The sequence below is a fragment of the Anser anser genome (genome assembly GCF_964211835.1).
Source record: "Anser anser genome assembly, chromosome: 19".
NCBI classification, from domain to species: Eukaryota; Metazoa; Chordata; class Aves; order Anseriformes; family Anatidae; genus Anser; species Anser anser.
Genome location: NC_139740.1, coordinates 5,721,120 through 5,735,358, shown reverse-complemented (window position 1 = coordinate 5,735,358; position 14,239 = coordinate 5,721,120).

Here is a 14,239-nt window from a genome sequence, read left to right as displayed (position 1 = left end):
GCCAGGGGTGCAGAGGGGGCTGGCTGGGGGCAAGCTCCCTGCGGCTGCAGGTGGGGACAGGACAAGATCGGCCACACTACAAACCTGGCAGCAGAGAAGCAAAGGCAAAACCAGCTCCAGACCAGGGACACCCAGTCAGCGGAAGGTTTTCTTTGCGAGAATTTCGATTTAACTCTCCTTTAGATGTAAAACCGACTATATTCTTTCTTTTTTAATTCCTTACACAGAAATGCGGATAGATGGGGAGCACAATGAAGTGATGTCGTTTTCCAGAAAAGCAAACAAACAAGCAACAGCTTAAAAACAAATGGTTCTGAAATAAAGTTAAGTGATGAAATAGTTAAAATGGCATAGAATGGCAGTTTGTGAGTAAAGGTGAAGTCTTCCTTACTCCAATACACAAGTTTTTGGCAACACAAGCTCTCAAGGCCTGAGGTAGGAAATGTCAAATCAGCAAAAAGGAATTTTTGTTTGGTAGGTTTGTTTTGTTTTTCCATGGCATAGCCTTATTCCTCATTCACCCACGTCTCTGCTTCAGGCAGTGTCCCAGAAATTCTCAGCTTTTTAAAGGATCACGTAACCCTGCAGTGGGAGGGGGAAAGGAAAAAAACATAACTGATGCCTTGGAAATGGGGTGATAAAGTACTTAACACTTTGGTAAATATGTTTCCATTGTTCTATTAAACCATAATTTACTCTTTGTAATTGCAAACACTTTAATTGGGCACAGAAAGCAACTAGGAACAGACCCTTCCTTTCCATTGCACAAGAGGAAGTATGTGGCTTGGTAATTGTGTGAGCTTTGAGGGCCATTTGATGCTCGTGGACAAGCTGCGGAACAAGGCTGAGCCCTGCTTCAAGCCCTCATGCTGTGGGTGACTTGTAGCTGTCCAGGAGTCTGTCTGCCTCATGAAATGTGAACTAGGGATACTTGGACCTGTGAGGTGACGTCTTCCCTGTCTGTTCACAGCTCCTGTATGAGATATGGAGATATGTCGGAGCATGCGTGCCTTCAGGGCAGGCTGGAAAATCCCCCCAGTGACTGCAGGCTGGAGGGCTTTGGCCACAGGTGGTGCAGTTAGGTGACAGAAGGGGAGCCAGGGGGTCCCCAGCTGAGCCTGGGTTCAGAGAGGGCTGTTAGATGGGGAGCTGGGTGCTTTCCCTGAGCTCTTGATGTGCTTTAAATGCCATGAAGGCTGTTTAAAGTGACCTCACTTTGTTGGTTGGACCATTTCACCCAGCAGATGCACAGCTCCAGCTTCGCTGACAGCCACGCTGGTGGAGCTTCTACTTTCTTAGCCCTGCTCCCAGTGACTAATCAATCAAATCTGTCTCATTTCCATCAGTCAGTCACTTCACCTCCAATAATAATGCCTAAGGAAAGCAGGAGGCATGGGACATCCCTTGGAGCATGCACAGACACACTGTCCTCTGTTGGCTGCAGCTCTGCTGGGATGAGCCCTGGCCCTTTGTCACTCCCTTCCTGCTGCTGCCAAGCTACTCTCATGCCTGTTCCCTGGTAGTGACAAATTGAGCCTGGCTTGTTTGGCTGCTTTGGCTGGAAATGAGTGGCACAGCCCAGCCCGGGAGTCAGGCTGGTACCAGGGCAAACACACACAGTGCACACTCTGCCACGCCTGATACGGTGTGTGTGCCGACACACCCGGCTCTGCATGCCTCAGTGCTCCAGCTCCTCATTTCACCATTTCTCTCTTTCCTTTCCTCAGTCTCTCAACAGAAATGGATATAAAGCACTGCTCTGGGTTGGATGGATATTGTCCATTGTGGGAACTTGCAGACAGTCTGCCTCACCCCCTAATCCGCTGGTCACCGCTGATCCCTGCGCAGCTCTGGCCAGGTGATGGGCAAAGCCTGGGCGCTGTATGCAAAGGCTCCTCCAGGCTGCAGGTGCTGCCCTGCCTTTCGAGGGCCTTCCTGCAGCATCCAGCATTGCAGAGCCCTTAGCTCTGCTTCCTGGCTCCTGGTGGGGCCCTAAACTGGCTCTTCCCAGAGTCCAAATAAAACTTGAAATGGAAGAAGAACAGCCTGAGAATGCAGGGCTGTGTGCAGGTTGGAGGAGCTCTGCTGCATAGGGATGGCCTTCTTTTACTGCCTCTTGATCCTAGTGTGCAGCGGTACAAGGCTCCTTTGAATTAAATTATTAAGTTGGTGATAAGAACATCATGCTCGATTTGTTGGCGTTCCGCTAAAATGTCACATACATGATTTATATGGAGGAAGGAATGAAAAGAGGGGCACAATTATGAGCTTGACCCTACATAAATTAAGGAGAAGGACACCACCTCTCCCTTCACTCCCCCTCAAAGCCAAGTTGTTTTTTCTGGGGTGGATTGGGTTACCAGAACAACACCCCTGCATGCAGAAATGCAGAGGGAAGGGAAAGCAGGGGCTGGATGTCAAGGGGCAGGCTGGCGGTGAGAGGGGCGGCAGCAGGACCTGATGCAGGGAGGACTGGGGAGGAAAGAAAGAAAGGGTGGGAGCCTGTGCAATTGTCAAACAGCAGTGGCAGCCCTCAGGAACTTGTACTAGGGGAAAACAGCCCCTACACTGCACTGCATGTATTGCTGCTGGGCTTTTTATTTGCCATGTTAAGAGAAATGTTGACCTCTGGAATCTGTGCACTGAAATGTTTCAGTGGAGGAAGGGAAAAGCTACTTCTAGCTCCTCTGTTTACTGTGAGTTACAAGCAGAACAACTGCTGTCTGATGTAGGCTCTTTGTCAAAAGCTGGAATAAACCTACCCTCGTACCTGTCTTCGGTGGCCTTTTCTCCCCGTGGTGCTTGTTGCCAAGGAATGGGGAGGTAAACAGGAGCTGCTGAGGAGCTGCTGGGGACCTGGAGAGCCAGCCAGGAGCCTGTGGAGATGGACTCGAGAGGTGCAGCAGAGCCTGGGCGCTTCAAGGGGGCGGCGAAGGTGCATTGTGAGGCAACAGATGTGAGGGGTTACAGCAGGGACACCAAAGCCTGAGACATGTCTGTGGCTAGCTAAGGCCTGAGAGCAGGCTTAGCTGTTTTCCCTGCCATGTCCATCATGTAATTTCTTTTGGTTTCTTTTCTGTAAGACATGCCTATTGTCTCTGGTGGGCTGATGGAGGTCTCGCTTGTGCTCCCAAGGGTGAGTTTGATGGTGACATTCTGTGCAGCCAGAAAAGAGCTGCATTTCCCCATGGGCAGCCCCAAGAACATGCATAGAAATTGTGACCTGCTGGGCCTTCGGCTACTGTGTGCTGGACCCCACACAGCCTGTGAATGCTTCTTTATCTTCCTGTGCCATGCGCCCTGCTTGTCTAGGCTGGGGGCCTTGCATCATTCTTACAACACTTCTCAGCCTGACCTGTAATGCCCTCGGTTGTACAAACAGTCACATGAGTGAATGTTATTCATGTCTCATACAGAGCTTGCACTATGTCTTGGGCAGTGCACTACAAACTTTTAAAAAGAAAAGCAACTGAATAAAACCCAGTCAGCTTTACTCCAGGGCCAGCATCCTAACTTGTGCTGTGGCCAAGGAGGCTCTGACGGGGCTGCAATTTCTTGCTCACAATGGCTCTCTGTGGCTGATGGAGATGGAGAAAGCTTCCCTTCTTCCATTAGCACCACAGCCGCAGTGCTGGGGGCACAGGCAGGCGCATCCAGGGGGACTGCAGCAGCTGGAGGCTGTGTGCACCTCGGATGCTGCAGGAGTCTAGCTGTTCCTGGGCAGCAGGATGTGCCCTGACAGTGCTCCAGAGATCTTTGGGTTTTGCAACCACACATAAAGGGCTGGGGAGCTTAAAGCCCTGAGTGACCCATCCCGTTCAGCTCCAGCAGTTCAGCCCAGCCAAAAGCCCCCATGAGAGAAAACAGCAAGCACAGGAGTGTAAGTGCATTAAAATTTTAATTGCAACTGAAATGCTTCTTCCCAAATTTGTATGCCCATGTTTATGTCTTTTAATACTGAGTAAATTAGGCTTGATGCTAACCCAGACTGGCTTGGTGATAAATGGTGTGTGGAGAGAGGTTTTATGGGGCCATCATGGGGCGCTTTATCTATTGCCACTTGCAAGCTGCCAATTCCTTCCTTATTTATTTTCAGAATTAATATTTATTGATTCCTTCCCTTCCCATTGCCCCAGCCGCACATGACCAGAGAACAAACAGAGGCTGGTGTGGGCGATAAGGATGCGGCTGGCTCAAGAGATGGCTTTCAGATGGCATGGTGGCCCAGGTCACTGGTGGGGCTGGGGCTAAGCCTGGCTACTGCCCGACACAAGCTGCTGGCTGGGTGTGGGTCTGTCAGCCAGGCTGAGATGCTCATCAGGTCTGAATAAATAAAGTAGGGGGAGAGGAGGGAATTCATATGTGGTTCTGGGTGAACACAGAACCCATGGGCCCCTGTCAGCATGGTGTGGCCTGGCATGGCTGCTCTGGCAGCCCTGCACTGCATGCCTGTGGTGGTGCCTCTCCATTTTAAGGGGCAGAAGGTCTGCTGCTGGTTTAGTGAGGGAAAAATGTTTTAAAAAAAGGACAAAATCCCCCAAATGGTGCAGAGGCGGGGCAGTGCTGGTAAGTGGCTTGTCCAGGTGCCTTCCTGCCCTGACAGGGCAAGGGGATGTGGTGGCTGGCATGAGGCTGGGGCTGGCAGCTCCCTGAGGGGAAGGGTCGGGGTGCCACAGGGTCCCAGACAGGCAGTGGGGTGGCCCCCGGCCCGGCTTGCCCCAAGGTGCAGGGCAGTCAGGGCAGCCCTGAGGGTGCTGTGGGTGCAGCCTGCCATGAAGGGGGTCAGTGCTGTGGCGTTTGGGAGCCGTGGCAGAGCTGTGCTGGGGGTCGGTGCTGTGAGGGCTGGGGCTGTGCAGGGACAGGGCCTGGGGGAGCCGGGAACATGTGGGGACAGCACACTGGGGACCCAAGTGCCATGGGAGTGGCACAAGGGCTAAGAAGTACCCAAGCTGCTGTGGCTGCGGGGCAGCAGGTTGTCCCCAAGGTGTTCCTCTATGCTAGGACATGGGCCTGTCCCACAGCAGCTCTGCCCTCACATGGCTGGGCCGTGCCCATGCTGCTCAGTATCTCTGTTTCCTCACACTTGCCCCAAAACCTCACAATGGCAGCTGCTGTCTTGTCTGAAAGCAATCTCAGACCCTGCAGACAAGGAGACGATGGTGCCTGTGACAATCCATCCCACATCCTCCCTGTGTGGTGCCACCCTCTTTGCAAAATTGATGAGAGTGAACAGGAGAAATTGCTCCAATTAACCTCTGGTGCACTGACTAATCAGCTGGCCCAGCATCCAAACACAGCTCCTTTGAACCTGGTGAATGAAAGTGGGGGGAAAATGGGCACTTCAGAGCATTCAGTGCCCCCTTCTCTCCCCTCCCCATGGGCATGCACTTGTGTTGGAGGGCCTGAGTGCTTTTATTTTGCTAAATCACTTTGAAGTGGAAACCAAATTGCATGTCTCCCTCTTCCCCTCAGCTCCCATGAGCCTTCCTGGTTTTAATTAGTTCCATCTGATGTTCAGAGGTATCCAAGAAATAAATGTGCTTTTAAACAAGTGGAAAAACCAGTGGTGGCAGAGTGCAGGGAGCTGCCTCACTGACATGCAGACTGACAAGGGACACGCGGTGAGCATGGCGCTCTGCCTGCATCCAGGCTCAGTTGCCTCCTTTGGCTGAAGAGACTGTGTATGTATCCTGTGTGCATCAGTTGAAGTTGCAGCCACGTACCTATGAGCAGTGTGATGTGGTAAAGGATCATGGAGAAAGAGGCATTAGCGTGACACTGTGCTTGCTAAACAGGCTTTGGTGTTCTTTCTTCTGCTCCTCTACCCCTCTGCTCTTTCTGTCTGCAGTTCCGTTTCTCAGTCTTGGTTGAAAGAAGCAGTATTGGAAAAGAAACATCTCACAAGCACCTCGTCTGATTGCTTATGGACACTTCTGACTGTATATAAACTTTTGCTGAGAAAGACTTGCATGCAGAGTGTATGCCATCCCTGTTGGAGTGTGGAATAACTTTGAAGTCCCCACTCAGTGCAGACATTGGATAAGTGGAAAAAGAGGCCACAGTCTTGTAGAAATAGTGCTAGTCCTTTGGGACAAAAGGGTCAACACCCCCTTCAGGGCTTGCTGTGTACATTTTCCCTCTTCTCCCCATGCCCCTTACATTCCTACGCCACATACTGTCCTCAACACAGGCTGACAGAGGAGATTTTTATTCCCACGTAGGTTAACTTGTACTTTGGTTTCCTTTGTTCTCCTGATAAGCAAAGCCAGTAATCTCTGCAGTGTTTGCTCTTTTGAGCTGGGAAACAGTGAGTTGGAGCAGATCCCTCTTATCTTTTCGTAATTAATCTGCTGCTGTCTTCTGCCCTGCTTGTCAGGTATTAAACTGCAGCATGGCTGTGACTGTGGATTAGGTGAGCGAGCTGACTGCAACCGCATCTCCTGCTCCTGCCGGTGCTCCAGTGAAATTCCAGGTGTGCTTACCGTGGCCTGGCTCATCTCGCAGGGAGAGAACATCAGCCTTAAGAGAACATGTCCTATTGGCATCCTGTTCAGGCACCTCAACATCTCTCATAGACCCACACCCAGAGGGGTAAGTGTTCTCCTGCCAGCATGCAATTTGTGCATTTCCCGTCTAGCTCGCCTCCATGGGCCCCCCAAGGGTCTATCCCTGGGGACCCCAGTGCTGCAGAAAGCTCCCACTGCTTTGCAGCTGGGGTGCTGCTGCCCTTGGGGAGAGGAAGGTTATTGCTTGTCTCAGTGATGTAGGTTTCTGGGTACCAGTTCAGCGCTGTGTTGTCCCCTCAGCACATGCCCTGGGTCTGCCTGTCTCGTGTGACCCTCTGGGTCTGTCACACAGCTACTGCTTGTTACGTCCCCAGGCTGTGGGTTGTCACACACGGACTGACATCTAGGTACTCCAGGAGTTATTCTGGTTACCCTGTGCGTGTAATGCTATAAAATACGTGCCTGTCTGGTCCCAACTTTGCCTTGGGTCCCTTTTCCCAATGTCTCACATTTTTATAGTTATTAGAATCGTTAGGCTGGGGAGGGGTCCTCTCATTAACCCCACACCGAGACAGGTTCACATATAACCACTACTAGCCGCTGCTTTAGGGAGAATTCAGCTCAAACCCCTGACTTGAAGCAGATCAAACCTCTGAATTTCGGTTATGTTAGCCAGAACCATACCCCAAAGAGGGCATTAACAGTGAATCTGCCTTTACGTGCCTTAGGAGCATCCCTAACCAGGACGGCAGGGCAGTCGACCAGCGAGGACGGGGTTAAGGGGCAGCCTGGCCCCCACAAGGGTTTGGGGTTTAAAGGCAGGGGAGGGCCGGCATTTCCCTTCTCCCAAGTGGAGGGGAAGGCTGGGAGGTGTCCGAGGCTGCGCAGGGCTGGAGGGCAGCCACGGCTTTTTTTTTTTTCTTTCTTTTTTTTTTTTTTTTTCCCTCCATGCTGAAGCTCCAGCAAACTACAGTCAGGAGAGCTGTGAAGCCCTGGTTTGAGGCCCAGGTACTGCTGCCCTCCTTGTTTCTTTTCCTGGAAGATCAAGCTTGCAAAAAGCTTGTTTTTCTCTGCTTCGTCTGCCTCAGGAAGGCTGGTTTCAAGTAAATAAGGTGATTGTGTCTGTTTGGGGTAAATATGCATACATATGCTACGTGCACACTGCCTGCTCTCCTTCAAGGCCCAGGGGAGCTGCTGATGTAGGCTGGGAGGTTTGGGAATAGGTCTGGCTGAAAATTCCAGTTTCAGTTTCGACTTTTCTTTTTTGTGTGTGTGTAAGTGGCTGATACCTATGCCTAGGAGTGGGCTGGCTTAACTGTTGTTGTAAAAGGGAGAAAAAAAAAGCTTCTCTGGAGACTGTGCAGTAACTCCACTTAGCCTAGCAGCAAATTGGGTCTTTCAAGACTTGCTATCTGCCTTTCAGCTTTACACCTTTATGTGTTTTGTTTCATTTTCTCTTGAAAAATCTCAATTCAGTGAATTTGGGTAGGAAATCATGCTTTTTCTTCTCTACAATAGCTTGCAAAGCATAAAAATCCTCAAATGCCAGCAGTGTTGGAGCCCCACTCAATTATTGCACATCTCCTGGAGTGATTTCCTCCTCCAAAGAACTCTTCTGCTCTCAAGTATGATTATGTGGTGTCACGTTAGTGAGAGCTTTGCAGCTGTGACTCCAGCTGCTCTTTCCTGGGCAGTGTCCTGTCTGAATGATTAAAAAAATATATGGAGCAGCAAGCAGAGTTGTTCACAGATACGTTGTATCCACATCCAGCAGATTGAGAGGTGGAGAAGGCTTTTCAGGGAGCATTTTAGAGCATGTTTCAAGGATCTGTGGAAATTGATGAAAGTGAATTATATTCATGTGTTGTCATAAAATGGTGTGTATTAGTTTAAAATGCAAAACCAAACAAACTAATAATCCCCTGAAATATTTCAGGTTTTATAACTACACGTCATTTTGCTTCCAGATCTGGTTCAAGGCCTGGACTTCCCTCTCTGAAGCTCTGGATGACCAGGGACCCAAGGTAGGCTTGTGAAGGGATTAGGTTTTTCTTTCAATTTTTGATGGTACTGACAACTTGTAAATCATGGCTAAGTGCAGTCATGGTCAATTAAAAGCAGTCAGTTAATGAGGAAATAGGAAACACCATTGTCCCACAGCGTGGGGATTACCGTACTTGTTTCTGTTTTGCACTTCTTCCCTACGCTTCAAATTTTGAAGAACAGTGTTTCATGCCATTTTGAGTCAAAACTTTGTCTGGACTTGGAAGTAGGTAGCATAGTCTGGATGTTGTGGTGTCACGTTGGTTTATGTGTGTCCCTGGGCTGTCACAGGATGCAGGCTCTCACCTTTTGGAATGTGGACATAAAGGAGGGGTGATGCCTGAGTACAGGATGGTGTATTGCTGCCCTGATTTGAATGAATGGAAAACTTGCAGGGGTACCCAGTGTAAGCCAGCTCTTACAATCCACTATGTGGATATGCTTGGGTGTTTCAGACCTCCCAAGGGCTTCTTGCAGTTATGGATGTCGCAGTTCTCACAGGTGATGGGTATGGCAACATAGACCACAGAATGAGGACCATGTGTCTAAAGCCTGTTCTCCCCTGCAGTTGCCCCTTAACCAGGAGGGACAGATTCTGATACTCCATTGATGTAATTCTCCTTTTGAATGAATATTTATCTGCATCTAATCTGCCTGTTAAGAGGTTGGAAGTTCTGGAGAGGTTGTGCTGTAATTTTTTTGGTATTGCTTAAAACAGAACAGGGTGAGGCTCACCTGTTCACCAAATCAGTCACACCCAGATTTTGGAACAGCTGTACCAGGAATTAGAAGGTGCTAGAGAATACAAAGGCACTGCAGGGTTTAGTTGAAGGCTGCTGACCTAGAACGTGTCCTGTGCTGGTGAGAAGGCTTGCTTGATAACTAACATTGGTGAAATAAGTGCATGGAGAGCTGAGTGACTGAGAGCTTTGAAATGTTATTTCCTCTGCAGAGGACTAGTGAGTTGTATCTTGAGAGACCACATGTGCTTTGTGCCATGGGAATGGTCCTGGGGACCTGTGGCTTCAGGCTGTTTCAGTTACTGTTTTTTTATTTCTGTATTTTGTCAGTGCTATGTATCTTCCCTCCCCCCAGTTTGTTACTCCTTTTCTTTGTCACCTCCCACCATGCAGATTCTCTTCACACTAAGCATCCTCTGTGTAATATATCCTCCCAAAGAGCTTGAAGCTATCAGGGCAGTTTGACCAGAGAGATGGAAAACTTTTGATACAAGTTGACTCAGCAGAATAGTTTCAGGTATCAATTTAGTTGAATTTGTTAATGAAAAGCTACCTGTGCCATTGCAATTTAGTCAGAATGCCATATTTGAGCATTGATTTAAACTGCTTTGATGGTGAAAATGTTGGCAAGATATTGCTGAGTATTCAAAGTAGAACAGAGACAAATTTAGAAGTCTTGTTTCACTGAGGATGATAGTTTTTTTGTCAGCTGTATGAGCTATCCAAGTTTTTGCCAGATTTACTTTCTGGTTGAAGTGAGATGCTCTAGTATATGAATACTGTATGTAAATGAATATAGTATCTTACTGAAGTTTGCAAAATCAGAGTCCTAACATTTAAATTAATTTAAGGCAAGGCCTTGGTCATAAAATCCAGTCAAATTAACAAAAAGAATTGAAATCTTACTCAGTCTCTGAATGGTGCTGCCAATTACCTGCATGTCTGCAGTCATAATTTCTTAAAAATACTTCTCCTTGGAAGAGGCATACAATTTTTATCAGTTAGGGAAGTTGAAATTACCTCTTCAGAAAGCATTCTCTAATGGATTTTCATAGCATGCTATTCTTCCTTTCTCTGATTCCTTTCAGTTGCAAAAATATTTTAACAGTTGTCTCTGACAATTGTGGGCAAATATTTGCAGATCTGCATGCTATCTGTGGTGGATGGTGTTTCTAATCCTAAACAAAGCTCTTAAGACTCCGGGCTTTGGGTTTTCATGAAAGTTACTGTTCATCGTATTTTATTTCTCTGTAACTTAAGAGCAAGCCCTGTTAATCCATACTTATGAAGTTGATGCTCTGTCTTTTAAGAAATACATGATTGCTGTGATAGATCAACCTGTGTAATTAAGCAACGGCAGCAGAACGATGCTGTGCTCTGCTCTGGGTTCCCGAAGTATAACCCTGTACAGCAGAGCACTTAAGCATGTGCTTAAATTTAAACACATGAGTAGTTGGGCTGAATTCAATACATCTACTGTGGGTTTGAAGTAAAGCACTTGCTTAAGTGCTTTGTGTGGCTGGAGCTTATAAGATTTCCATAAATCAGAAATGTCTGCATTCCACCTTTCAGCCCTGCAGAAATCCATTTTAAGTCTTCTAACGTGTGCGTTTTGCTATATCATATGTGCCACTGAGCTGTCCTGATGGCAGGCTTGCCGAGGTTGTCTTGTAATCGTCCTCAGCAGAGCATGGGGATGCTGAAGAAGTTGAGATTTAAATTAGTTATCTATACTGCTTCTGCGTGCAGTTGTATGTGAACCCTCAATGAGCACTGCCAATTAGGGAAGCAAGGAAATTGTCTGTGAAGCCCTTTTCTGGGAAAAGCGTATTCTGCCTCAAAGCAACATTGCGCTATACTGCTTTATAAATGTTTATAAAAAATCTTTCACGTATTCCTGCACGTTGCGCTGGGAGATGTGAAATCCTTTTCCTTTTCCTTTCATGAAAAGAAATGGTGCAGGGGGAGCGGGAGGTAACTGGTTAGCTTTGCAGCTCAGCTGGTAGACTGCCTGGAATGGAGCCAAGGGGCCTGGGTTCAGTCCTCTGATAAGTCATCAATTTCTTTCTCACCAAAAACATCTGGTTTTGGATGCTGAGTTATGAGCTAATATTAAATACAAAAGTTTATAGCATCACATATATAATATTGTTGATTAGAAGCATCAAGTAAAGTAATTGACCAGAGGGGACTTGGTGTGAGCAGCTGGTAGAGCATCTGGAGGGGAGCCAAGGGGCCTGGGTTTAATTCTCAGGTCATCTATTTCTTTCTCACCAGAAACATCTGGATTTGGATGCTGCAAAGCTACAGACTATTGTCTCATGCAAATGTTTCTGGGATCACACATTTTCATGGAAATGTGATTCCAGGAACATTTCCATTAAGTGTTTACACCCAGAGAATCCTGTAAGGGTGACAAGGCAAAAGGTGCGTTTCTGCATCCCGTTAAAACCAAAAGCAAAGCGCGGTCCTGTGACTTTTGCCTGGGTTCTGTGCTGACACCGTTTCGAGCAGCCTGAAGCATGCATTTCCAGGGGTGACCCTAGGAAAGTGGCACTGCTCCAGAGCCCGGAATTTGGGTGCATGGGGTGCCCGTGGCTGTCACGGTGCCCTGTAAGGGGTGTGGGGCTGGAGGTGTCCTGGCCTGGTGCTGCTAGGGGCTGGCCCAGGCTCTGAGCTCTCTGGGCACTAGGTGTCAGAAGAGGCTCATGCTTGTGCTGCCTGAAGCCTGGTGGCGGTCTCAAAGCCCACCGAGCTGTCACCGGCCCCAGGGGCTGCAGGAGACCGCAGGCTGCAGCCCAGGGTGTGGGGATCCACCAGTGCGGGGACTTGCTTTCGGTGCTGTTCGCAGGAGATGCATTTCTCAGCTCTTTGAAGATGCTTCAGTAGAGTCTGTCATGCTGGATGAGCAAAACGTGAGCTCAGGGTTAGAGCAGGCTTTCTCTGCTGCTTCTCTGCTCCTTTCCCCATGTTTGCTCTGTGGCAGTGGGAGTAGGGAGGCCCTGGTTGCTCTGGGAAATGGAGGGTGAACCCCCCTGAAGGGAAGGGGGGGGCAGTTCCTAAAAACAGCCCTTTACCTGTACTGCAAATTCCTGACCACGTTTCCCAGACGTGGTTACTGTTGGCAGGCGGTGGTTTGGGCCTCACTTGGGGCAGGCTTGATACCAACTGCTCACTGCAGCCAAGTGACACTGCTTCGTGTGGGCTGAAGATGTGGTCTCTGGATTAAATCAAGCAGTCACCGATAGCTTAGCAGTGGGTGAGTTGCAGGTGATCCACCAGAGTGGTGGCACTGCATGCAGCTCTGAAAATGCCGGTTGTTCACCGTTCTGCTGTCGGTCAGCCTCTGGAGATGATTTCTGGTGGCTGTATCCCTGTGTAAGCTGCCAAGGTGTCTCCGGAGCCTGTCTCTCTAGCCATCCAGAGGTAGCTCTGGGCTGAGCTGTTCCTTGGGGGTGCCTGTGGCTGAGAACCTTTTTCTGGCTCGCTCATACTGGAGTTCAGGTCATCTCCTCTTTGGATGCCCTTCTTTAGCTGTTGAAGAGTGCTAAAGTGAAAAGACACGAGGGTTGGAAATGCTCCAGTCCTTTGGCATTTTGGCCTTTAATTTATGGCAAAGAGGCACAGCCATCTCTCTAATTATTTTGCCAGAATTCTCACAAGAGTCTCATGTTAGTTTTGGTTAAAGGAATTAAGCGGCCAAATGGAAATAAAATATTAGCCTACTTGAGTTTACCAGCTGAAATGGTTTAGAACATCATTACTAGGCTAATTCCGCCATTCCTGCCCTGTCCCCTGAATAAAATACCATTAAAAAAAGGGAACAGAATGGTACATTTCCAGAGGAATATTACATTTCCTAAGTATGGATTTTAACAGCCAATCTCAACCAAACAATGCACTATATAGTGCCAGAAATAATAAATCAGCGTAGCCCTCAGGACTGAAATGGAGAATTCCCTCTCCCCTTGTAGCTCCTTGGAACTTTAATCTGAAATATGCCACGAATCAAAGGCAAACTTATTGGTACACAGGAATTCCCATGCTTGGTCAAACCTGATTTCCACAGAGTCTAGCACTTGGCTGCTGGCGGTGGCCAGAACCAGATGCTAGGGAAAAGACTGAAAAGAGTTGTTGGCGGGGGGGGAATGTTTGCAGTAACATGTCAGCAGAGAGCACTTGATTTTGTTAGCTTCCTTTATTTGTGAAGGATGTCAGCGCACATGATCCTAGCCAGCAGAAGTTACTCTGGTCCTGTAGACATCCTTGTTAGTGGAGAGACACAGGAGTCTCCAGAAGGTAATTCACCCCGTTAAGAGGTATTAAGACCTGTTATTACTTCAATTATGGAGAAACCTTTAGAGAGCATCAAGGCTAAGTGCCTAAGCTAAGGCAAAGTTGGTTGAGAAGAGTCATGGTGAATGCTTTCTGCCCAGAAATGTGGACGCTTCTGTCGTAGTGTCCTTTAGAGGTCTTGCCTATGGCGGGACATACGATGAAATCATCTGGAGGTGAGTATTGTGAGGGCTTCAGGGCTAACAGGGAAGTGATCCAGTGGCTGTTGCCCAGGACTAGCAATGTTTGTGCTCTGTTTCTTATGTTACAGATTTCTTCTATAATTTGGGACAAGTCTGGCAGCTCAGATATTCAAGGCAGTTGGGAGCTTGCCTCCCATTTATTGCAAGGAGGTGATGAAAATGGTTGCAAAGGAAGCACTTCTTTGTCATGAAGATTCTGCAGTAGGGGAAATACCCTTCTCCTGTCTGGTCCATCTGCCTGCCCCATGAAAGATGTTCTGAGGGCTTTTCCTCTAGTAATTTACCTGGTATCCCCTGATCCATCCCTGGCTGTGGTTCTGAGGTTGAGCAATGGAGGTAGCTGGTGAATTTGGTCTCAGGGCTGCTCTGTCAGGTGTGCCATGTCTCGGTTCCTCTAAAAGACCCATTTTCT